Source organism: Typopeltis vanoorti, chromosome 6, assembly GCF_054136105.1.
Source record: "Typopeltis vanoorti isolate ZY-2024b chromosome 6, IOZ_Tvanoo_1.0, whole genome shotgun sequence".
Classification (NCBI taxonomy): domain Eukaryota; kingdom Metazoa; phylum Arthropoda; class Arachnida; order Uropygi; family Thelyphonidae; genus Typopeltis; species Typopeltis vanoorti.
Genome location: NC_143554.1, coordinates 32,546,512 through 32,573,928, shown reverse-complemented (window position 1 = coordinate 32,573,928; position 27,417 = coordinate 32,546,512). Strand labels below are relative to the sequence as shown.

The window sequence follows — 27,417 nt, the reverse complement described above, 5'->3', positions numbered from 1 at the left end:
TAGCAAAGTCAGCTGATGCTCGAAGAGAATACAGAGAAAATTTAAGAAAGCTGTGTGTTAAACATTACTAAATGTTTAGTAATGTTTAACATTAATATTACTATGTTTTGCGTAATATAGAAGATAAATATTACAAAGGTGACATTGTTCTAGAGGCTGTTGTAAAGCTTATATATCCAGTAAAGAGTACTGTGAAAGGAATCACAGATGATAAATGTAACATAAAAAACTGAAGATATTCTAGATGTCTGGAGTGATTACTTTAATAGGCTTAAATGGAACAACAGATTAATGCAGCTGTGAGTACATATCAGCACTTGAAGTAGAAAAAGCTATCAAAAACTAAAATGTAGAAAAAGCAACTTCAAATATGGAAATTTGATCAGTTCCAGTTGTGCCAAGGAATTATGCAGTACAGCAACTGTCAAAAATTTTGACAGTTGCTGTATTGCATAATTCATTGATCTTCTCCAATGATCTGAAAGTCATTTCAGATCATTGGAGAAGAGCTTTCATGATATTCCATTTATAAAAAGAGAAATGAAACTGAATGTGAGAATTAAAGGAATTTGCTCACTAAGTTTTGCAGATAAGATTTATGCAATCATACTTGAGAAGAGGTTAAGAAAAATTTGAAGAGAACCTTGAGGAAGAAGGGTTCAGGCCAAACAGGGGATGCCAAGATCAGATTTTCATTGAAAGACAGTGTAGAAATCATGGGAATATAACAATCTGTTAAGTTTGCAAATCTGGAAAAAGACATATAAGGTGCCAAGAGAAAAGCTTTGCTAAACATTATAATTATATACAGTAAATGGAACATTATACAGAGCAGTATATAATCTAGCAGATAGAAATGAAGCAGGAACAGGGAGATAGATTGATGAAATTAAGGATGCACACTCTCTCCACTGTTATTCATCATCTACATAAATCACATTATGAAGGAATATAGCATCAAACCCAATATTAAAATTAGATTCAACTTAGTTCTTTACTTCATGCAGATGATGTTACATTAAACATTTAAATATAGCCAGTATGTGTTTTCAGGATTCTTTGACTAGAATGAATAACTGCTGTAACAGGTTTGCTGAGAAAATCAGCAATAAAAAGATAAAACTGAAAATAGTCAGGAACATGATAACTCTACTTGCATTCTCAGTGAAGAACCTATAGAACAAGTAAAATATTTCAGCTATTTAGGCACAATATTTATGAAGCCAGAAAATTAAATATGGAAATTGATAACAGAATAAGTAAAGCTTGTATGTTATGGACTTAATTGAAAAAATTTATATGGAACGAGAAATTATCCAAAATGCTGAATGGATATATATGACAGAATTCAAACCAATTTTAACTTATAGATCTGAGATTCTCTGGTTAGAAATAAAGCAGTTGATCAAAGGCTAGAGACAGTAGACATGAATTATGAAAAAAATTAGGAGAGTAAACAGATGGAATCATTGGCAACATCACACTAAAAATGAAGATATTAAAGAAGGAACAAGGAACTTGACTTTGTTTAGCATTCAAGAATGTGTAAGCATAGCCAATCTGAAGTGATGTAGCAATTTAACAATTTTGCCAAGAAAAATCCTGAAGCAGTCAGATCCAGGTAGTATCGGATACAGTTAGAATCTCCTAAAATATGGAAATATAAGATTTGATAGTATTGGAATTCTGACAAATAGCAGATTAATTCGGAGGATAATTGTTGATAGGAGTTGATAATAATGTAAACTTAATCATATGTAGTAGTATTGTAGTGTCCTCAAGGGTACATATCAGGAAGCGATAATGACAAATGTGTGTATCCAAGCAGAAGGCAAACATTTTTAACAGTTATAAGAGCTTTGTTAATGTTATTTTTTTTAAATAAACCAATCTTTAAAGTAGATTTGAATATATTTAAACAGTTAATCTGCAACTTCTAATTCTTTAGAAGTTGCAGATAAGAAGATGCATATAAACATCTATGTCAATTTTTTTCTCAAAAATATCAAGTCTGCCAGCCAGTTAGAAATCTGACCGAGATCTGCAAGTTGTCCAACTGTGTCATGCAGACTGCAGACAAGAGTATACAAAAGAACTTGCAGGTAGATTATTATGTCTGTACATGAATCTTAGGTGTATCAGAAACAAAGAAGCAGAGTTTGTTGCCTTAGTCAGTATTGGATTGACCTCAGATTGTAGGTATTACTGAGACCTAATTATCTGAATCAGACATACTAGCTGGTATCGAGTGTAAAGGGTACAGTATTTTTAGGATGGATAGGAGAGGAAGGGGCATGCTGCTAATGATATCAGATGACTTGAATCCAGTTAGAGTCGATACCTATGATTGTAGTACTACTACTAATAGTATTTCATGTGACAGTGAGTTTGAAGCCATCTGGTCCGAGGTGGAATCTAACAAGATCAATTACCTAGTGGGGTGTTGTTACAGACCTGGTGGATTGGTTGCTAGTGATAAAGAAATGTATCACCAAATAGAAAAGATGAAAACAAAAAGAGTAATCATAATGAAAGACTTTAATTATCCAAATATTGATTGAGTAGCAGTAGAATCTCATGAGAAGAATGAAAATACATTTACTGAGCTGTTGCAGGACAACTTCCTCAAGCAGCATGTGACAGAAGGAACTCGAGGTCAAAGAGTGTTAGATTTGATTACAGTGTCAGAGAGCATTTCAGTTCACCTCTGAGCTTTTTCAACAGTCTTCAGAATATTTTGCCACCTTCCTGATATTTATGTTCTATGTTGTTGCCAAAGTCTTCCCATGACTTTTGTTTAGCTAGTTTTACACAGTATTTTGCTTTCTTACATTTGTTCCTGTATTCTCTAAGAGCACAAGCTGACTTACTTGCCAGGAACTTTCGAAATGCTTTCTTCTTTCTCTTCATTGTCTCTTTAACTTCCTGTGTTCACCATGGAGTTCTGATTTTTCTATCCTTGCAAAATTTATACTTTATGTTCTTTTGAAATGCCTATGGTTCTCAATAATTTCACGCACTTTGACTCACCATTCTGCCTCTGGTTGGTGACAGTGATCATGCGATACTCACTTAGGAAACGACTAAGTTTATGAATGTTCCATTCAGAAAAGGTTACATGCTGAACTACAAAGCAGGAAATTATAACCAACTGAGGAGTATACTGAGTTCAGTGGAATGGGATCGGTTGCTGGATGGGAAGAATATCGACAATGTATGGGAAGCATTTAAACAATACATAAATGATGCGATATCAGATTATGTCCTGAGAGTTCAAAGAATAAGTAGGGTAGGAGTCAAATAGATGTGTAATCTTATTAAGCAAGAGATTTGTAAGAAAAGGATGATGTGGAAGGAATACTCTCTTTTTCGACATTATGGATTTGTTTGAAGGATGTGGTTCACTGTGTTTTCCGTAATCTTTTCCAGGATCATCCAGATATCTACGTTTATGTAGCTTGAAAGTTCCGTTTTTTCCCTTTTGTGTAGCAGCTAAGTTCTTTCTGGTGGCTTGAATCTGTTCTCTTAGTAGTGCTTTCTCCATGCTGAGGTATATTCAGAAAACACAGCGAACCACATCCTCCAAACGAAGAAAGAAAACCTAATTTCCAAATTCCAAAGACTAAAAGATCGACAGAACCAGCTGCCATATTCAAATTTCTCCACAGTGAACAATAACAACCAACCAGAAGCAAGAAACAACAGGAGCCACCAATCGCCTACAGAGGTCATGCCAGTAGAATAACATGTGATCAAATCATTGTCCAGCTTACGGTTCATAATGTAACTCAGCTTGTTTTGTATAGTTGTGTATGCTTCAGATGATCTTGATATGAAGATCTAAATGTCAGGATAATAAAAAAGAGTTTATAACACGGTTATAAAAATCCATAATTTCGAAAATGAATGCTGATCACTGTGTAACACTAGAAGAAAGGAAAATGGAAGGAATACTGTGTGCATAAGGATGATGTCCGTTGTGAAAATTAGACGCAGCAGACTAGAATAGTCACAACTGTTGTACAGAAAGCAAAGTCTGAGTATGAAAAGAAACTGGCTCTGCATGCTAAAGACAACCCACAAGAATTCTGTTTATATGTTGCAAGTAAAAGAAAGATTGAATATGAAAGAATAACTCTTCTGAATGCAGATGGCGTGAGGGTTACAAATGCAGAAGAGGTTATTCGACTAATGAGTGCTCATTTTGTTAAAAGCTATATCAATTTGGTGTACATAACATCGAGCTCCCTGCTACCTCTTCACTGAATAAAGAAACTCAACTATATGAGGACGAAGTATTAGAGCTGTTGCACAAACTGAATAAGAATTCAACAATAGGAACTGATGGGATATCAGCACATGTGCTAAAAGAATGTTCAGTCGAACTGGCTATTCCTTTGACTAGGCTGTTTAATATGCGTCTCAGAACGGGGAAGATTCCATAGGAATGGAAAGAATGTATGGTAATTCCATTGCACAAGGGTGGTGCAAAGACCGATGTATCCAACTATCAACCAATTAGTATCTCAGGGGTGGTGAAGATTTTGGAAAAATTAGTTAGCACTTGCATTCAGAAATGGGTTGACAGTGAATCTCTTCTTTGCAATGAGTTTATGAGAGTGGGATGAAAAGTTCTCAGCCTCGACCATAGATGGCGATACTATCGGCGAGATTTTTTTTTTCTAAAGTTGGTACATCTGTCATAAGCATCCATGTGAAATTGCATGTCATTCTATCAAGTAGTTTGTTTTATACAGCTGTCTGAAGCAAAAGTGTTGTCTGCATCCCTTGAAATGGATAAAATTGAGTATTGTGCAGTTATAAAATTTTTCGTAAAAGAAGGCTTAAAGCCGAAAGAAATTCATTTGAAGTTCAAAAAAGTTTATGGGCACTCCTCTCCTTCATATCCGACAATTAAGAAATGGGCTGCCGAGTTTAAATGTGGCCATACCAGCCTTGAAATTGATCCATGTGAAGGACGTTCAAAAAGTGTAACAACACCAGAAATCATTGATCAAGTGCATGATATGGTATTAGATGACCGGCGAGTCAAATTGCGTGAAATTGCTGAGACTGTAGGCATTTCAAAAGAACGTGTAGGATATATTTTGCATGAAGAATTGCACACGAAAAAAGCTTTGTGCAAGATCAGTGTGCCATGCTTGCTTACAGCAGATCAAAAACGCACTCTCATGAAAATCTCTGAACAGTGCTTGGAGTGTTTTAACAAGAATAAAAATGATTTTGTGCATCGATTTATTACTATAAATGAGACTTGGATTCACCATTGCAAACCAGACCCCCAAAACCAAAATCCAAAAAGCAGTCAAAACAGTGGACAGAAGCCGGTTGTTCAGCGCGAAAGAAGACAAAGTCGATTTATTACTGTAAATGAGACTTGGATTCACCATTGCAAACCAGACCCCCATAACCAAAATCCAAAAAGCAGTCAAAACAGTGGACAGAAGCCAGTTGTTCAGCGCGAAAGAAGACAAAGTCGGTTCCATCAGCAGGAAAGGTCATGGCATCGGTGTTTTGGGATGCTAAAAGCATTTTCTTTATTAAATATCTTGAAAAGGGTAAAACAATAACAAGGGAATATTATTCTGATCTTTTAAGCAAACTAAATGAAAAAATTCCTGAGAAAAGACCCAGTTTGTAGAAGAAAAAAATCATCTTTCATCAGGACAATGCACCTGCCCACAACGGTGTTTTGGCAGTGGGAAAATTAAGGATCTGCACTATGCATTGTTGGAACATCCATCTTATTCCCCAGATTTGACTCCCTCTGACTTCTATCTCTTTTAAAAACTAAAACTCTTCCTTGTTGGTCAGCATTTTTCTTCGAATCAAGAGGTGATTGCAGATGTAGAGGGGTATTTTGCAGATCTCACTGAGAACCACTACAGGGACAGGATAATGGCTCTGGAGCATTGCTGGAATAAATGTATTAGTCTTAAGAGAGATTATGTTGAAAAATAAAAATAATTTTGAAATTATAAATTCGTGTTTTCATTGTTAGGCCGAGAACTTTTCAGATTCCCCCCCCCCCCCCGCACTAAGGGAAGGTCATGTTTTAGTAACTTGCTCACATTCTATAACAATGTTGCCATTGAACTAGACAAGGGGAATGGATATACTGTGATACTTTTTGATTTTGCTAAGACTTTTGACAGAATACAGCATGATAGACTGTTGCATAAATTGGAGAATATGGGTTTGGATTATAGAATATTAGCGTGAATAAGAGGATGGCTGACTGACAGATATCAAAAAGTGGTATATGAGGATGTGAGTCTGCAAGATTTAAGGTAATAAGTGGTGTACTACAAGGATCAGTGCTTGGTCCACTGTTATTCAGTCTATACATTAATGATATTGGGAAGGATTTGACAAGCGACATACAGCTATTTGCTGATAAGGCAAAGATAGATAGGGTAATCAGGAATGCTGCTGATATGCAGTACTTGCAGAATGATTTGAATAGGCTAGAATTGTGGGCATGGGAAAATGGATGTCAGTAAATGTAAAGTCATTCACTTTGGCGTGATTAGATATCCAGTGTCGTATTATATTTGTGGGATTATGCTAGAAGAAACTGATGAGGTTAGAGATCTTGGAGTGTTAGTAGATAGGAAGTTGAAGTTCAGGGACCATGTAGCAAAGATTGCAAATACAACTCAAAAGATAATTGCAATGCTGAAACAAATTTTCACATATAAAGATAAGGATGCCATTTTGCCTCTTTACAATTCCTTGATAAGACCTCACTTGGGACTATTGTGCGTAGGTCTGGTTTCTGTGGTGATTCTGATATAATGGAGAGAGTGTTAAAAATGATATCAGGATTGTGTAATACTGATTATGAAGACAGATTGAGAATTTTTAAACTGCAGACATTAGCAAATAGGATAAAGAGGTGTGATATAATTTAAACTTGCAAACCTTTTTATGTTTCATACAAGATTCCAGTTGATGGAATTTTTCACTTTATGGAGGGTGGGGAAAGGACAAGAGGGTATCCTTGGAAGCAGAGGATGAATACTGCTAAGAAGGGAGTGAGTGCTTGATTTTTCTCTCATAGGGTGGTGCATGATTGGAATGGATTGTCATTGAATGTTGCAAGTGCAGGCAATGTGAATGAATTCAAGAATAAGCATGATAGCTGGTGTGTGTAGTATGTGGCCTCCCTGGAAGAGTCCCTAACTCCCTGGAGGTCTCTCTTAATAATAATAATAATAATAAAATTAGATCATTTTGAACCTCGTCCTGTGAGGAGTGTCCTCTATGGGTGCTTTTGACTAGCCTTAGCTGTTAATTAAACTTCCCAAGATTTGGGAAACTAACAGTTTCCCAAATCTTGGGAAGTTTAACACAGCCATATTTATTTAAATTAACTGTTTTTTAAATCTGCTGTTGATTCTAAAAAGTGTCTTAAGTTTGTAGTTGATGTGATAAAGCATAGTGTTTCCCCATCACATCCTGTGCAAGGTATCCAAGGTATGGTCCAGCTAGACCTGGCTGACCATAGTTGTGGTGGTGGATGTATTTCTTGTGTTCCCAAGATGGATGCTGGCAGATCTCCCAATCTAACCATAATATGATAAGTTGCAAGAACAAGAAACCTTGTAAACATCTGGAACAGAGAGGGGGAGGAAGATGATCCTTGGGAGAGCAGAGAAGAGGTCACTCTTCTCGAACTGTTGTAGACAAGTAAGGAAAATCATCTCCCACCAGAAAAGCTCACTGAATTCATCTCCCCCCTTTTTTTTGCCTGAAAGTATAAAAAAATATCTTCAATCTTCATACTAATAAATCTCCTTGTCCAGATTGCATCTCTTCAAATGTGCTAAAAATTTGTAACACCCATCATCTATTGCATTACACAACCTGTCATATACACCTGGCATCTACCCAATAGCATAGAAGCAAGCCTTTATCCAGCTATCATTTAAAAAGAAAAATTAAGTTGGCCATCAAACTATCATCTCACTGTCCGCTTCTCAGTCCTCTAAAATAATGACGATAATTAACAATCAATTTCTTCACTACACAGAATTGTTTATAAGTGATCAATATGGATTATGCAACTTAAGCTCAGGACATGTCCTGACCAATTCTTCCACCATTGGACACAGCGATGAAAAGGGATGAAGAAATTCATGTGGTCACTTAAGGCATTTCCAAGTCATTCGAGTGGATCTAACAGAGAGACCTTCTTACCTTAACCATCTTATGGTCTTTGATTGTGAGTGACAGTTTCCTCTGTTGATTGCATGTTATAGTAGATGATTTGTTCTAATATTTCTTGTTATGAATGCCATTGTACACCATCTTCCTCCTTATTAATGATCTTCTCTCACCGACCTCAAATCCTGTGTGGTTTTGCTGATGGCAATATACATTTCATTTTGCTCTTCAGTCAACAGATCATACAATGATTACATGATTTGAGCTTCAGTATCTTCCCCAACCATTATCTTAACCATTGATCTCCTCACCATTTTTGGCAGGGTAATCGAGTAAAGATAATTTAATAAATTTCACTGCTACCAAAACATAATGTTGTGTTGTGTTGTCAGAAGGAAGATCTTGTTTCACTCTCACTTACTTTTAATAGCATCTGATCTCCAGTCAAGATGAGATTCCTTTTTAAGATGCCTTCATTCCAGACCCAATTATCAAATGCCCTGAAAAAAGGCAGGAGTATCTACAAATTGCTCAAAACCTTTGTTGTGTTCAAAGGTGGGTGGAGAGCTGCTATGGAATAAGGATGGTGAAATCCATATTGGCAGTCAGTAATTAATTGGTTGCTCCTAGATAGGGAAGGAGTTGAATGTTGATGATTCTTTGCATTGTTTGAGATGACTGATCTGAAAGGAAACTTGAATTTTTTATGCATTTAATACATTTGCCATATGCAGCTTTTCATTCTGCATAGCTTCAATTTTTATCATATGGCAACACAGCTTGAATAACCTGAATGATTCTGAGTTTTCTAAACAGTTCAAAAATAATAAAAAAATCCTATTAGAGAGGGAACAACAAACATTCCTTTCTCATCATCATCAAATTCCTGCCATGTACCCTCAAGGGTTGTACAGGATATGATAGTACTACATGAAAAAAATTACATCATTACTAACTTCCTATCTACAATTTTCCTCCAGATCAGTCTGTTACTTGTCAAGACTCCAACATTATCAGATCTTATATTTCTATCGTCTAAGGCACTTTGTACTGTATCAATCCACCTATATATTGGTCTTCCTCTGGGTCATTTTGCTGCCAACCTGGCAGAGAACACTTGTTTTGCTAATCTTTCTTCACCCATTCTGTTTAAGTGACCATACCACGTGAGATTAGCTCTGCTAACGCATTCCTGGATGCTGACAATGTCAAGTTCTTTCCTAATATCCTCGTTTTTAATATGATATTGCCATTGATGCCATCTGTTTGTGCCCCTAATCTTTCTCAGGACTCTCATATCTGCAGTCTTAGTCTTTGGTCAAGTGTTTTACTTCTGACCCAGCTCTCAGATCCATAAGTTAAAACTGGTTTGAACACTGTCTTGTATACAGCTAATTTAGTGTTCCGACTAATTTCTCTCTTATTCCATATGAATTTATTCAATTGACTTCCTACCATACCAGTTTTGTTGATTCTGTTGTCTATTTCCATATTTAATTTACCATCACTAAAAATCGTGCCTAAGTAGCTGAAATGTTTGACTTGTTAAACAGGTTCTCCATTCACAACACAGTTGACATTTTCAATGATTCTGCCTATTTTCTTTGTCTTTTTAATGCTGACCTTCATACCATATCTATTACAACAGTTATTCAATTTAGTCGGAGAATCTTGCAGACTTGTAGCGGATTTATTTAGAAGTATAACATCATCTACTTAAAGCAAAGAGCTGACATTAACATCTCCAATTTTGATATGTTTAATCTCGCTTTCCTTCATAATGTGATCCATATAGATAATGAATAACAGAGGGGATAATGTACATCCTTGTCTCACACCAGATTTAACATTAAACCATCTTCCTGTACTTCCTTCAATTCTAACTGCTGACTTACAACTCAAATAAAGACTAAGTATTCCTTGATATTAATGCCCCATTTACACCATATAACTGTAGCGTATTGAATAGCTTCTCTCTTGGCACCATGTCATATGCCTTTTCCAAATCGACAAAACTTAAACACAGATCTTTGTTATATTCCCATGCTTTCTCAACTATTTGTCGTAAAGTGAAGATCTGATTCTGACAGCCTCTATTTGGCCTGAATCCAACTTGTTCTTCACCAAGCTTTTCTTCCACAATTCTTCTCAACCATTTCTCAAGTATACTTGCATAGATCTTACCAGGATCACTCAGTAGGAAAATACCTCTGTAATTCTCATATTCAGTTTTATTTCCCTTTTTATATATGGGTACTATTAGAGCTCTACTCCAATCATTTGGAATTCGTCCCTCTGTCCAGGCTTTCAGAACTATGCAGCCACTGTAAGACTTTTATACCACCATACTTCAGCATTTCTGGTCGAATATCATCTACTCCTGCTGCCTTTCCACATTTCAAGCCTTTGATGGCTTTTTCTCCTTCAAGTATGGATATGTATTCCTGACTGCATGCTTGGTCAGTGTTTTTTACCACTGTGCTGTCATCACTGCTTGTTTCATTTAGCAGTTTTTCAAAGTAATTACTCCATACTTCAAGGATATCTTTTTCTCCCGTTTTCATGTCACCTTTATCATTTCTAACTCCTTTTACAGCACTCTTTCCTCTTCTTAAGCTTCAACAACCTTCAGAATATTTTGCCAACTTCTTGATATTTATTTTCTATATTCTTGCTAAATTCCTCCTATGACTTTTGTTTAGCTAGTTTTACACAGTGTTTAGCTTTCTTGCATTTGTCTCTGTATTCTCTAAGAGCACAAGCTGACTTATTTGCCAGGAACTTTTGATATGCTTTCTTCTTTTCCTTCACTGCCTCTTTAACTACCTGTGTCCACCAGGGAGTTCTGATTTTTTTATCCTTGCACACAACCTCACCACATGCCTCTCTGGCAGAATCAATCAATGTTTTCTTCAAGGCTTGCCACTGAATCTCCACGGTTTGATTCCTGTTCTCAAACTCTTTCAGTTATTCTTCAATAATCTTTGTGTATTTTAGTCTTCAGTTCACATCTGAGAGCTGCTCAACTTTTATTTGCTTTAAAACTTTCTTACATGTTATTCTTTTCAATATGAAATTCAATTTTATCCTGCTCAAGACTAAATAGTGATCACTTCCAATTTCAAATCCTCTGTACACTGGTGTCCTGCACCAGGGAGAAAACATCACTATCAACAATAACATAGTCAATGAGACTTTTCTTATTACTTGCCTCTTCTCTCCATGTGAATTTGTGCACATTTTAACTTTGAACATGGTGTTAGTAATAACCAGTCCATGTCGTGAGCAGAAATCCAACAGATATTTGCCATTATTATTAGCTTTGCTCTTTTCTCCAAATTTTCCCAAAATCTTTCTGTATGTCTCACAATCATTTCCTACTCTACTATTTAGATCCCCAACAAGGATCAACTTTTCCTTTCTCATTGTGTCAGTTGCTTTTTCTAAAGCGTCAAAAAATTCTTCCACTTCTACCTTAGTAGAACCTTCTGTGGGATAGCACAAATAAGTCTCATTGTTCAGTTCCCCATTCTCATATTTGCCCTCATAACTCTACTTGAGACTGACCATTCAAGAAGATTAGCCTCGTATTTTGTATTGAATACTATGGCTACTCCTTCTTTTACTTGATTGTCATTGCCTGAATATAACATTTTGTATTTATTGCTCAGAAAGATCTCACCAGTTTTTGTCTTTTTTGTTTCAGTCACCCCTATTATGTCGATCTGGTACTTATCTAATTCCTCAGCTAGCTCCATTTCTTTGCCATTCAGGCTTCTTATGTTGATAGTACGATCTTTAACTCTGGTGATGTTGAGTTGGGGTGTGTTTTCATATTTGTTCCAGTAGCTGACTTTTCGCTGTTCGCCCTGGTTCCCTGGCGGAAGCAATGGGGGCCTTGTTTAACCGGGAGATGCCCCAGCCGGCATGAAATTTTGTCATGCTGTACCATCATTTTTTTATTTTGGTTTAACCAATAAGAATACAATTAGGTCGGCTAAATACCAAATTGCCAGCCGATCTTTGTTTGTTTAGTATCCAAGTAGATACCCAACATGGTGCACCACGAGAAGGTGAGGATTGGACATTAGGTCAGAAGCCCTGGTTGGTTCTCTGCATTCCTTTAAAGGCTATGTGGAGGTCTCCTCTCAGTTATACAGCTTTCACGTTAAGCTTTACATATTAATTATTCAAGAATCAAGTGGTAGGCTGTCATTTAATGTTCACAGCACACCCATGCTGTTTAATATCTCTGATTCATTCAATATTCTATCTTAAGAGAAAAGATAACGTTAAGTTTGATCTCTGGAACTAATTCATTCCTAATGTTTACTCTCCCAAACAGCTGTTTACAGATTGCTATCACATCAGCCAACAAATATATATATATATATATATATATACACGGAGAAACTGCCATATGAGACCAAATAGACACTGTTTCTTCACCATGCTTTTATTATTATTATCTGAGACCTCCAGGGAGTCAAGGACTCATCGAAGGAGGCTATAAATCACCCAAACCAGCTATCATACCTTCCCTTAAATTCATTCACAGTAGATGCACTCACTACCCCTAATGGCAAATTATTCCACTCACTCACTGCTCTCTGGGAGGAAAACCTAGCTCTTACCCGTTTCTTGACTGTGAACAAACTTAACTTCATGGATGCCCCCATGTTCTCTTCCTGCCTTCCATATAACGAAAAATTTCATCGGTTGGAATCTTATAATGCCATTCAAAAGTTTATAGACCTCTATCATATCATCCCTCTTTCTCCTGTTAACCTATCTCCAATCCACATACTCGCAATCTGTCTTCAAATCTAAATCCCATAATCCAGATATAATCTTTGTAACTCTTCTTTGCACCCTTTCCACAGCTTCTTTATCCCCTTGGAACCCGGGAAATCCAAATCTGCACACAATAATCGAGATGTGATGTTATCAAAGCCTTATAAAGAGGCAAAATGACTTCCTTATCCTTATATGTCAAGGTTCGCTTCAACATCACAATTATCCTATGAGTTGTATTTGCAACTTTTTTTTTGTGACCTTTGAACTTTAAATTCTTATCCACCAATACACCAAGATCTCTTGCCTCTTCAGTTTCTTGTAGCATAACTCCACTAATATAATATGCTGCTGGAACTCTAATCATGCCAAAAATGGCTATCAAAACGGATAGCCATTTTTGTTTGCCCAAATTTCCAGTCTATTCAGATCATTTTGTAATTGCTGAATATCAGTAGCATTCCTGATTGCCCTGCCTAGCTTTGCATCATTGTCAAACAATTGCACATCTGATGATAGATCCTGCCTGATGTCGTTAACGTATAGATGGAACAATAATGGCCCAAGGACCCTGAGGTACACCACTGGTTACCTTAAATCTGGAAGATTCACACCCACTGTATACTGCTTTTTGATATCTGTCTGTCAACCATTCCCTGATCCAAGTCAAGAGATTATATTCCAATCCCATATTCTCCAGTTTATGCAACAACCTTTCGTGTGGTATCTTTTCAAATTCCTTAGAAAAATCCAATATTATCATAGTGTATCCATTCCCTTTATCCAACTCGGCTGTCAACCATTCCCTGATCCAAGTCAAGAGATTATATTCCAATCCCATATTCTCCAGTTTATGCAACAACCTTTCGTGTGGTATCTTTTCAAATTCCTTAGAAAAATCCAATATTATCATAGTGTATCCATTCCCTTTATCCAACTCGGCCGTAACATTGTTATAAAATATGAGCAAATTGCTAAAACGTGACTTTCCTTTAGTAAACCCATGCTGTTCTTTGCAGAGCATAGCATGTTTGTCTACCCATTTCTGTGTAGGAGTTCTTACCAACTTCTCTAAAATCTTCACCATCACACCATTGATACGGATGGGTTGGTAGTTAGACACATCAGTTTTTCCACCACCCTTGTACAACGGAACTATCATACACTCCTTCCATTCATGTGGTATCATTCCTGAGCTGAGACTGAAGTTATACAGATGTGTGCAAGGCCTAGCCAATTTGGCTGAACATTACTTTAGCAAACGGGCTGATATTCCATCTGTCCCTATTGACAGATTCTTATCCAGGTTATGCAACAGCTCTTCAACCTCATTTTCATGAATCTGTAACTTTTCATCCAATGTAGCAATAGCACTGTGCACCATGTTACTTACACCTGGATGATATATCTTAGCAAAGTGACTCATTAACTGAACTTTGTGAGCCATCAAAACACTGCTTCTATCTTTTTTTCATTTGTGATCTCTGAAATTGTTCCTTTACTCAGTAATGTCCTGATATCTATAAAATCAACTGTTCATGTAGCAAGGCTTGCATAAAGTTAGACGAATTGGAGAAGTTACAAAATTGGAAAGTGAACAACAAATTGATTTCATCACAAGATGAAATTGTGATGAAATCATCACAAGATGATCACTTTACACAAGATGGGATATTTCACCCATAAATGGTGGGTGAAAACATTATAATGTTGTTGTTTTTGTATCAAGAGCAGAAAACACGCATTAAATACCATGATATTTAATGGTAATATTGTTGCTTAAATGTTAAAAACATCCTCAGAATGGAATGGCATAATACAAAATAACAAAGAATTTAAAAATCCATAACAGCTGTAATAAGGTAACAAAATGGTTAAGAAAATTGTAAGTATATATATATATAATTCTTAATATATACATACACATGAGATGTTTGAGAAGTATAAGTTGGTAAGGGGTTGTTATAGGATTGACACCCCAACCGGCCATGATGCTGTAGACCTTCAGCAAAATCTGGATACGATTCTGTAACACCTATTGAATAACATGGATAAGAAGTGCAATTTGGTCTTACTATTTCATCCACCATGGCAGGTAGAGAGGTTAATGTTGAAGATTTTTTCATAAAATGTTGGGCAAACATCCCTGGAAGCTGTAATTAGATATAATTAGGAATTTGTTAACCATTTTGTATAAAGATAACAAAATGGTTAACAAATTCCTAATTATATATATACTAGGGGGGGCTTCTCCCCGAGTTCCGGACTGGTAGGCCTGTTCTCCTTGAATTCTGAATTTTGAAAACTCAAAAGGGGTTGTATCAGGTCTTGATTAGGCTGCATATGAACTACTGTGCACAGATTTGGTCACCTGGTTTTCAAAAAGATTGAAGAGATATTGGAGAAAGGCCCAGAGGCAGTTGATTAAGGGAGTTTCTGATCTCTAGAATATTGAGTGTGAAGAAAGATCGAGAAGCTGCAGTTTGCAGAGTTTAGTGGATATGTGGAAGAGGAATAATATGATGCAGAAGTACAAGTTGGTAAGGGATTGTTATAGGATTAATGTTGAAGAGATTTTTCATAAAATAGGAGACTTAGAGGTCATCCCTGTAAGGAGGGTATGAGCAAGGGATTGAGAAGCAGATTTTTTATATGAAGAGTTGTGAATTATTGAAATGCATTGCCTGAGATTGTGGTGTCTGCAGAGAATTTGAACACATTTTGGGTATAGTATGATGAGCTGTGTGTATGACAAAGGGACCTCCTGTGAACCATTTTGATCTTTGACTTCAGAGATCTTGGAATAATAATAATTGTATATTATGCTGTTCCGTTTCCATTCTGAAGATGCCTTTGACACTTAGGTGAAAATTCTATTATTAAAGATAAAGATATTTAACATGAGTTTTCCATTTCTTTCATTTTTAATAGCCTGCCAACTCGGATTTTTCCTTTAAAAAAAAACAGAGTATTCTTTTAAACCTGCTACTAAATTATAAAATTACTGTAATAATTATTCACTGTGAACATTAACTTTAGTAAGGTCCAGATCTCTCCTTAATGAGCTCTCAAAAAAAAAAAAAAAAAAAAAAAAAAGGAAGTGATTTCTCTTTATGCATACTGTTGGAACATCAGATATCCCACAGAATTATGCAGTCACATATTATAGTATGGTTGTTGACTTTTTAGGTGGAGCAGGTTGAAGCATCATCATTGTAAGATTATGAAGTTGGCTGTTCTTTGACTGTAATTATACCTGGTCCAAATGGTCCTCATAAGGTTACCAGAAAAGTGGTAACTGGTACTTGGACAGTTGTTTATCATATAAGGTTTCATTTTATAGTGAAACGTTTGTAGAAGTAAATATAATGTGTTAAGGAAGGTCATTAAACTATTACATAAACAAATTCATTATTGTGCATAATACTCAATTGAGACCATTATTATGAGAGAAAATAATTTTTTTGTGATACTGTTTTTAATTTTTTAAAGCAGGTAGTCACTATGATTCTTTCCCTGCACATCTAATTTTATAAACTTATTTTTGTATTGTACTTATTCTATAAGTGTTAATTTTGAACTAATGAAGTCTTAGACATTAAAATGTGTATATTATTCCACATTACAGCCTTTGTTAAACAGATAGTTCAAAATTTATAATTGTTAATTATAAGTTAAATACTGGTTGTTAGTGAAGTACTACTTGGAGAATATTTCCAACATTTCAAAAGTAATTTTGTATTTCATGACTGAAGTTTTATGGAGAACTTCATTCATTCATAAAAGTTGAATAAATATTTAATAAAGATTTTAATTACATAGACATTAATTTTCAACCATTTGATTTCTTGTTTTACAGTTTAAAATATGCCTGCATGCTATATATATTAAAAAAATTACTTAGAAATTTAAAATATTGTTTTTTTTTATAACCAGAATTCATGTTTTTATTTTAAAATAATTTCAGTTGCATATTCTGCTTTGTAACATCCACTGCACAGGGAGGGTAGAGAGAATGTCATTCATCTTTTACATTATTGATCTGCAGAGTGTGTGTGTAGGGAGGCAGTGTGCATTGGCTAGCTCTCTGCAAATGACGCTAAAGGTAGAATCACTACGTAATAGGCATGACGTAAAACTTCTGAGGAAAGGACTTCTGCAGAGGCAGACATATTGAGGCTCTTGGCTTCAAGAACAGCATCTAATGTAGTCAGGGTTGTGAAGGTCTCTATAGAGCAAATTTGGGTGTTTATGTTTCAGAATCATGGGTGTGCCTTGGATATGCATAAGGATAGATTTGAAAAAAATGGAGTGTTAAAGAAGAGATTTGGAGTGATAATGGATTTATTTTTTCTTTCAGCCACCATTTTGTAGAAAACCTGTGATAACTCCCTGAGAGTGCTTGTGTTATATATATAAAAAAATACTAATCCAGTTTTTCAAGGTAGGATTGTTATTTATATTTGTTTAATATAAAATTACTTCTACATTAAGCTTTTTCTTTGTATATTATGAAATAACATATATGTAATTTTAAAATCATGTGTTCTGTTAATGTTTTATATAACTTAGATATTATTTCCTGTTCACCATATTGTTCCAGAAGATTAAGCATAAAGATTATGAATCTTCATTTTTCCATCTTAAATAAGATAATCTTAGTATGTGAATGTCATTTTTTTTGTTATGCCTTACTTTTCTGTTCACAGTTATATTAATTCTTCATTTTATATTGATTGGTTTAACACTTCTTAAGTCAGTTTATATTAAATATTTTACTGCCTCTGGACTGCTTCTTAGCATAGTTCTTAAAATATGCATATCATTTTTTATACTTGATTAAATTGTTGTTACTTGTATATTACATACTGTTAATATTAATATATTTTTTATCAGTGTATTTAATGAGTTCTGCAACATTATATTATGACAAGTGTGTTATTGCTTCATCCTAACAGTTTTCTTTCTCTTGGAAGGAACAAAATTCTTATTTCAAGTGTGTGTCCTTTACTTATTCAAGTGATGATAAATAAATAAATGATTTCAACATAATTTGCATTTTAGTTTTAGAGGATAATTATATCAGAAAACTTAATTCTTCCCAGTAATGCAAAAAATGTCAATTTTTGTTAATTTTTTTTTGTTAAATTGTTATTTCAGCAAATAAGTTAAATTTATTACAGCAAAAGCTTTCTTCTAAAATAATCGAGAGGATTTAATTGAACCTATTTAAGAGAATTGAAAGGAATTTAAGGAAATTATCAGTACTGTCTTAATATTGGTACTTCATTGTTTCTGTACTAGGTTAGTTATAATTTGACAAATCTTCATGTTTACTCTTTTATTAAAATTTAAAAAAAAAATGTCAATTACCTTCAGCAGCAAAAGTGAATAATCACTACATCTTGAATTTTTACTTTATAAAGTTTGGCTATACTTTCCGTTAATTTTATCTTCTGATTATTTCTAAAATTATAGTTTTGCTGTCTTTATGGAGTGATATTATAATAGGGTGACCAGTGTATTGGTATCACCACTGTATATATGGTGATTTTTCTGGATTTTGCTAATTTGTTATATACCTTGAGCAGCAATGGGATGGATAGTCAGTTGTTAGCCTGATTACAGGGATTATTTGGCTGATAGGTGCTAGATTTGGAGATGCACTAGCCCAAAAGAGAGAAGTGCAAAGCAGATTATCACAGGCTTCTGTTTTGTGATTGCTGCTTTTAATTTATGTATCAACAATATAATTCAAGGTTTGTGAGGAGATATTCAGTTGTTTATTGATATTGACATGACACCCCTAAGCAAATCCACTTATAAGAGGATTTGCTTAGGGGTTAGTTGACTGTGCTTGAAGAATGGAGATAAAACACTTAATGCTCTTTGATCAGAGAAGATGAAATGTGGTTGGAGGAACTATGCTCCAGGAGGAGATGAGGATTCTATGCATCTTTGTGAATCAGGAGCTGAAGTTCAGAGCTGTATTCCAAAAGCGAAGGTTACTCAAGTAACTGAGGTGTGGAAGAGCAGTCATACTACTGCTATTGGGGGGGGGATCAGGTGACTGAGTATGAGAATGACCAAAATATAGAGAATAAAATCTCTCAAAGATAAATGTGGGCCTAAGGGGATACTGCAGTTTATGTATACTAATGCCAGAAGTAGGATGCATAAGAGGGAGGAGTTTTTAGCATTGGTTGGTGCAACCTTGCCAAAAGCTTTAGGCATTAGTAAGACTTAGTTGATAGCAGATGTAGTTACAGGAATTGAATGTGAGTATAGTATTTTCAGAGGACAGAGAATTTGAGATGGGAGGCCACTTTTCATAATAGCAGACACAATGTTGCCAAAAGAATAGGTCATCAGGAAGACAGAATGGTTGGATCTGGTGCATTTGAGGCAATCTGGTGTGAGATAGAGGTAAAACTGGACAAATGTATACTGCTATGGGCCAGAGGGTGCAAGGGAAGAGGTGAATAAAGTGTGGGCAGATTTGTATGAGTGTGGGTTGTATGAGTGCAAATAGTTAGAAGGAGATGGAATTTATTCACCAATAAGAGCTAATTACTTGTAACAGTATGTGATAAAGGAGACTCACTTTGAGAGCTTTGGATGGATTAAAAAAAATAATATCATGATTCATGTTGATAACAACAGAGGATCTGTTCATAACCAAGGTAACCACTCCAACTGGGTAGAGTGATTGCGTATTTAGTAATAGTATTTATTGCGTATTTATATCAAAAAAATTCCACTCATTTCAATAAACAACAAATTACATGATAACCACAGTAATTAACTTTAATGAAATATCTGTACTTTCACAGTGATGCCACAGGTACCTTTTGAAGATTACACTAATTTCAAATCTTTAATATAAAATTTAGTTATACACAATAATGATATCATGGTAAGCATTGATGACACATGCTTATTTACTAATATTCCCCTTTCTGATACTTTAAATTTGCTGAAAAATATTCTCTCCTTCTTGACATTATTGATCACTTTAATTTTGCCACTCATACTGATCACTTCTCTTGGAAGGACACTTTATTTAAACAAAATAGAAGGTCCTTCCATGATCTCTCTCTTCTTCTGGCCAATTTCTATATGGAGCATTTTGAAATAACATGTTCTTGATATTGCCATTCTCAAACCTTCTATTTGGCTAAGATATATTAATGGTCTGTTTTCTATTTGGCCACATGGCTCAGACATTACTCGTTCCTCCTTCACCTCAACAAGCAGCACCCCAGAATCCAATTCACTATAGAAAAAGAATATTTCCTTTTTAACAATAGTCTGTTTTTTAAAATACTCTAATTACGCACCTGTTCAAATGCACCTTTTTTTTTCCTCAATTTACAGAAACCCACCCACACAGGTAGATACACATATGCATAAACTTTCCCATCACTCTTCCCCCCCCCCTAACAATATAGTATCATCAAAACCTTGTTAACAGAGCTTCCAACCTGTGCCATCCAGGCTTCTCTTACAGCTGAACTCACCTTTATTTGCCAAACCTTCCTGTGCAAAGTTTACCATGCCAAAAAGATCTTCAAATTATTTGTCTTTTCATCTCCTCATGTTCCCCTCAACACACAGATTACAGTAATGCCATTACTATTCCCTTTATCCAAGGCACTTCTGTACAAATAGGCAAAACTTTAAAGAAAGATAATCTCTGTTCTGCTTTAAAGCCTCATTTGAAGCAGGTCCTCCTATCTCTTCCAATCTCTTCCAATCTTCCAATCTCACTATATCATATTATAGTGAGATTGGAAGATCTGCTAATATCAGCCTAGAATAACATAAAAAATACATCCAGCACCACTAATATGGCAAGTCAGGTGTAGCTCACCATGCCTTTTGGATACCTTGCACAGGATCATACGGAATAAAACTATTATGCTTTACCACAAGGAAATACAAACTTGAAAGACTTTTTAGAATTGGCATCATATTTAAAAAACCAGCCTAATATAAATAAATATGGTTCTGTTGAACCTCCCAGGATTTGGGGAATTTAATTCTTAGGCGTCCTGCCTAACAGTTAAGTCTTGCCAACTGCACCCATCATAAAACATTAAGCTTTAAGTAGTCTATTTTCTTCTACTTATTATTATGTTTTTGTGTTTGTTGTTATAAATTTTAATATTTTATTCCTGAAGATGTCTGCAAAATAGAAAAAATATTGAAATGATTAAACCTTCTGATTTAATTATTTCTCTTTCTTCTGTATTCATTCCATTAAATTTTATTATAAGTACAGGAAGAGTGATCATGCATTCTTGAGTTGGTAGGTCACCAACCATGGGGAATTTTCATTTAAGTGTATATTCATATATATACTCAATTCTCCATTTACACAGTAGATTGGTTCCAGAAAAAAACATGTAAATGAAAACCATGTAAAAAAAAAATACAGTGCATATTAAAAAATTGAAAAATTGTTCCAGATGTGAAAATCTGATACGAACAATTTTAAAACAAATTTCATTTTAAAACAAAACATATGAAAATTATTGAATAAAAATTTTAATGGAATACTTTTATTTTAAATACTTATTTAAAGTATATACATATGTATCTTTCTTAAAGAAATAGTGTGTCACTAATAAAACAGAAATTCGAAAAGGCCCAAATACACCCCTCGCATATGGTTATTAGTTAAATTTTATTGGCCGTCACTTTCTGAGAGTAGCTGCATTCTTTAGTGTGAGACTGGAATTAAATCACTTTCATCACTTGAAACACTTTGGCCATCCTGTTCATACTGCAATGGCAAAACATTTTCTTCAGCAAAAGGAACTAAATTAGTACTAATTTCCAATAATTCTGAAGGTTGATTTTTTTTTTTACCACGTGCTCTGTAATTAATCATTGAGATCCTGTTTTGACTAAATCTTTGTATAATCTGACTGCTTCCTTAGACATAGGAGAAGGATGCACAGTAATATACTTGGATTTCGCAAAGGCTTTTGATAGATAGTTGAATGAAGTGAAAGTGGATGTGCAGAATCAGGGAAACTAGAGTTATTAAGGGAGGAGGGGAGGAGTGGATATGCAGACTTCAGGGAGGCAGTTGAGTGTATGAATGTGTATAATATGCCCAAGCTAATATGAAGGACAACAAATCAGAATGGGATAGTTAGTATAAGGCATCAAGATAGGGGTGGGACTAACGGGCTTCTGCATTTCATGTATACTAATGCCAGGAGTATTAGGAACAAGAAGGAAGAATTTTTGGCCTTGGTTGGCTCTTCCTGGCCACAGGTTATTGGCATTAGTGAAACATGACTGACAGAAGATGATATAGCTAGTGGGATAGAATGTGAGGGGTTATAGTGTGTTCAGGAGGGACAGAGAGAATAAAATGGGGGAAGGGAGCAGTGTTGTTGATGATAGCTGATGAACTGCAGCTAAGGAGAATAGAAGTTGAACTGCAGGATAGAGAAAAGAGCACATTTGAGGCTATTTGGTGTGAGATTGAGACTAGCTGAACAAAATATACAGTTGGGTGCTGCTATAGACCAGGTGATGGAATAGATGGTGGAGATAGTATGCATAAGCAAATAGATGCAATGAATGGAAGGAGGGTAATTATTATGGGAGATTTCAACTATGGTAACATTGATTGGAGGGAGAAGAGGTCACACATGGGAGGAAGGAATTGGATTTTATGCGATTATTATGGGATAACTATCTGCGACAGCATGTAATAGAAAATACTAGGGTTTGAGAGTGTTTGACCTAGTAATTGCATCTGAGAATTTGACTGTAATGAATATGACCACGTTGCCACCAATTGGTGAGAGTGATCATAGGGTCTTGACCTGGTAGGTGACTAAATGTGTGGAATTTTCAGTTAAGACAGGGTACATGTGGAATTACTGGACTGGTAAGTATGACAAGCTTAGGAGATTGCTTGGGTCAGTGCCGTGGCATGTAAAACTGCATGGGCTGGATGTTGATAGTGCATGGGAGGTGGTTAAGGAGTGTTTTGCAGGAGGTAATGGCTGACTATATATACCTAGAGTCCGAATAGTAAATCAAGTAGGGGTTAAATGGATGAATAACACCATTAAGCTTGAGCTGCAAAAAAAGAAACAACTGTGGAGGGAATTTAAGGAGAAAGGTGACCTGCAGGCACACGAGCGGTATAAAGCACAGACCAAAAGGGTGATGAGTGTGGTAAGAAACGCAAAAGCAGATTATGAAAGGGAATTAGCCATGCAAGCTAAAGAGAATCCCAAACAGTTTTTTTCGATATGTTGCAAGTAAAAGAAAAAATTTATATGGCAGAATGATTTTAAAGAATGCCAGTGGTAGGGAAGTAACTGAATTAGTTGATATAGTTGAATTACTGAGTGACCACTTTGCAAGAGTATATCATCCAGGTGGTGATATTGCAGAAATGAAGGAACCAACAGCTTATATTGGAATTGTGGTGAATGAAGTGGAGGTGAATAGTCTATTACATTATATTAATAATGTGAATACATCTGTGGGATTGGATGATATACCAGCTCATGTTGTACATGAAGCGGCTAAAGAATTGTCAGTGCCCTTGACCATTTTGTTTGAGTCTCAGGTCTGGGTTAGTCCCGAGGGGAGTGGAAAGAGGAGAAAATAGTTCCACTACATAAAGGAGGTTCCACGAATGATGTTGCAAATTACTGACTGATCAGCATATCAGGAGTTGTTGTCATGGTCTTGGAGAAAGTAGTCAAGAGGAAAATACAGGAATGGATAGATGAAAATGGGATGCTGTATGGGGGGGTACAGCATGATTTTGTGAAGGGTAGATCATGTCACAGTAATTTGCTCACGTTTTATAACACAGTGACGGCTGAACTGGATGAGGGTAATGGGTTTACAATGATACTGCTGGACCTGGCTGAGGTCTTTGACAGGATACCACATGAAATTCTAATCAGTAAACTGCAGCATATGGGGATGGCTATAGGTTGGTGAGATGGATAGGAGGGTGGTTGATGGAGAGATATCAGAGAGTATTTTATTCAGGAGTAGAGTCCAAAAGACGGCCTGTGACTAGTGGTGTGCTGCAGGGTTCTGTTCTTGGACCACTACTATTTAATTTTTTCATTAATGATATAGGAAAGAATCTGAGAGGAACTGCTCATTTGTTTGCTGATGATACAAAATCGGGTACAGCAATAGTGAATGCACATGATGTCAAAATTTTGCACATGATTTGGATAGTTTGGAGGACTGGGCTAAGGAGAATCGATGTCAATTTAATATGGCAAAATGTAAGGTTATGCATTTTGGGGTGAAAAGATTAGCAGCAGTATACCACATTGGTGGAACTACTCTGGGAATTTGACGAGGCCAGGGATTTAAGAGTGTTGGTGGATAGGGTATCCATCCATCCATCTCATTGATGGTAGACCATCAATGAGATGGATGGATGGCGTGTGTGGAGTGACTGATCTTCAGAGAGTTGAGGTTGCCAGAAAAGCAAACAACAGGACTACATGGCGAGGCCTGGCGTGGAACATCATCGAGCATCGGAGTGACCATACGGCATCTGTAGATGCACAGTGAACATAGAGAGAGGTGGATAGGGAGTTGAAGTTTATGAGGCACATCGCAAAAGTGGCTAAATTAGCTCATCAAATTACTTGGTTATTGAAGAATACTTTGACGAGCAGACACAAGTAAGTTATTGTTCCTCCGTATCGAGCCTTGATAAGACCCCATCTAGACTACTGTGCCCAGATATGGGCACCAGGGTTTCTTCTTGATAGGGAGGATGTGGAGAGGATCCAGAGATGAGTGACAAAGATGGAATGAACCTTATGAGAACAGGTTGAAGATTTGTGGGTTGCAAAAATTGGTTGATAGGCAGGAAAGGGGTGATATGATTGAGACATTCAAATTACTGAAGGGTTTCTATAAGATTAATCCAGAAGATATTTTTGAGAATAGGACTGGTGGTGGGAGGACTAGGGGCCATACATGGAAGCTGGGCAAGAATGTAGTTAGCAGGGGTGTTAGAGCTAGGTTTTTTGCTTGGAGAGTGGTGAATGAGTGGAATAAGCTGCCAGAGTCTGTTGTGGGTGCTACGACCATGAATGAGTTCAAGGCGAGGTATGATAGATACTGTGTGAATGTCAAATAGTTGTTCTTTACATGATGTTAGGGCCTCCCTTGATGAGTCTAAGGACTCCTTGGAGTTGCCCTTAATAATAATAGATTATCTCATGATATGTTTACAGTCAAACTGGAGCAGATAGGGTTGGATATTAGATTAGTACATTAGATTGGAGACTTGCTATCTGATAGGTATCAATAAGTTGTGTATGGGGGAGTGATATCCAGGGAAAGGAAAGTCACTAGTGGAGTGCCTCAGGGGTCTGTTTTAGAGCCATTACTGTTTAACTTGTATATTAATGATATTGGTGAAGATTTGGATGGAGATACTCAGTTGTTTGTGGATGATGCAAAGTTGGGACAAACCATGAAGAATACAGGAGATGTTGTGGCCTTACAAGAAGACTTGAATAAATTGAGTGATTGGACACGGGAATGGGGATGTGAGTTCAATGTTGCAAAATGTAAGGTTTTTAATATTTGGAAAACAAAAATGGGGTGCAGAATTTATGCTTGGTGAGGATATATTTTTGCAGGTGGAGGAAATAAGAGATCTGGGGATGATAGTGGATAAGGATCTGAAATTTAGGAGATATAAAGGCTTCTGGGAATGATGTAGAGGACACTGACTTGCAGAAGTAGGGAGATTCTTCTTCTTTTGAATAAGGCTTTGATTAGGCCACACCTGAACTATTGTGCCCAGATTTGGTTACCCAGTTTTCAGAAGGATGAAGAGATGGTGGTAAAGTTCCAAAGGCGACTGACTAAGATAGTTTCTAACCTCTGGAATCAAGTATGAGGAAAGATTGAGAAGATGTAATTTGCAGAGTCTGGTGGACTGGAGGAAGAGGGGGAGATATGATAGAGACCTACAAGTTAGTAAGGGGTGTTATAGGATCAATGCTGGAGAAGTTCTACAGAAAATAGTGGGAGATCGGGGGAGAACCAGAGGTGATCCCTGGAAGCTGTATAAAGAGGGTGTGAGTAGAGCAGTGAGAAGCAGGTTTTTTTCGTGCCGAGTTGCAAATGATTGGAATGACTTGCCTGAGAGTGTGGTGTCTGCAAGGAGTTTGAGTGTGTTTAAGACATGGTATGATGAGCTGTGTGTGTGTGATAAAAGGACCTCCCATATGAGTCTTTGACTCCATGAGATCTTAGGGTAATAATAATAATTCTTCATATTCCACCATACATGACTTCAGTTGACATTTAACCTGTTCAGTTCAATTCAGTATTTGGATCATGTGTAAGAAAATGCCTTTGCAATTTACTAGTCATTTGAAGTCTTCTTTAATTAATCCTGCAGTGAGTGGAATCTCTTCATCATCACCATCCCTTTTTACTTTTTCATCAAAATTCTCAAGGACAGCTTCTATTATTTCGTCATCACTAACAGCCTTGTCAACCATCAATTCTTCAATATCTGCAGACAAAAAAAATCATCCAATCCTTCTCTGCCAACTGCATGTGCTAATTTGATGATATTGGGATATTCGGTTGTATGCAAAAGTACAGGGTTTTTCTTTTTCACACATTCTGGCAGTAGCTTTTCAGCATTCATTTAAAGTTGATGGTTTCAATTCTGATAACGCCAACTTATGAAGTTTGATGCGATCCAAAATAGAAAATGTCTTCCACATATCAATAACTGTCAATACATTATCCTGATCTAGTTTATCCAAAATGTATTGGAATGTTCTTATGTGGTAAGTTTTGAAGATAGCAATCACACCATGGTCTAGTGGTTGTATTAAGGATGTTGTATCAGGTGAAGAAAACAAAATTCCACATTCGGGTGTTGTAAAACAGGATGGCCAGGCGCATTGTCTGTAATCAATAAATCTTTAAAGTCCAGATTTTTTTCCATCAAATATCGGTTAACTTCTGGAACAAAACATTGATGTTACCATTTGTTAAAAATTTCTTTTGTAACTCAACCTTTTTTGTTTGTCTTCCAGTGCACTGGTAATGTTAAAATCCACACCTTTCATTGCCTGCAGTCTTAGGGATCAATTAATGAGTAATGGTTTTAATATACGATCTCCTGAAGCATTGCTGTAAAATAATAGTCACACGATCCTTAGCTGCTTTAAAGCCACCAACACTTTTGTGATTTCGCTATATAATTTCTAAAAAAACTTCCACATCCACCTCACCAATATTTGAAGTTTTGACATAAATAAAATAACAATTTTAGTTTTATGAGGAACTTACAAAAACAGTTAAATAGTTATTAATGCTGTTAATCTGTAGTCATAAAAATGACTATACATAACAGCAGGAGATCTAGTAACTTTTATT

At 36.0% G+C, this 27,417-nt stretch overlaps 1 protein-coding gene and 1 pseudogene across 4 annotated transcripts in view; both read left to right on the top strand.

Annotated features, from left to right (window-relative positions):
• The window catches only part of unc-104 (kinesin family member unc-104), a 942,286-nt gene that overhangs the window by 37,278 nt on the left and 877,591 nt on the right, over positions 1-27,417 (top strand). For all 4 annotated transcript variants that reach the window (XM_090394094.1, XM_090394092.1, XM_090394093.1 and 1 more), the window contains exon 2: positions 17,345-17,428. The gene's annotated coding sequence lies outside the window, so the exon portion shown is untranslated. The remainder of the gene's footprint in view (positions 1-17,344; positions 17,429-27,417) is intronic.
• LOC150105363 (innexin inx2-like) overlaps positions 1-27,417 on the top strand; it is a 117,150-nt pseudogene that overhangs the window by 59,498 nt on the left and 30,235 nt on the right.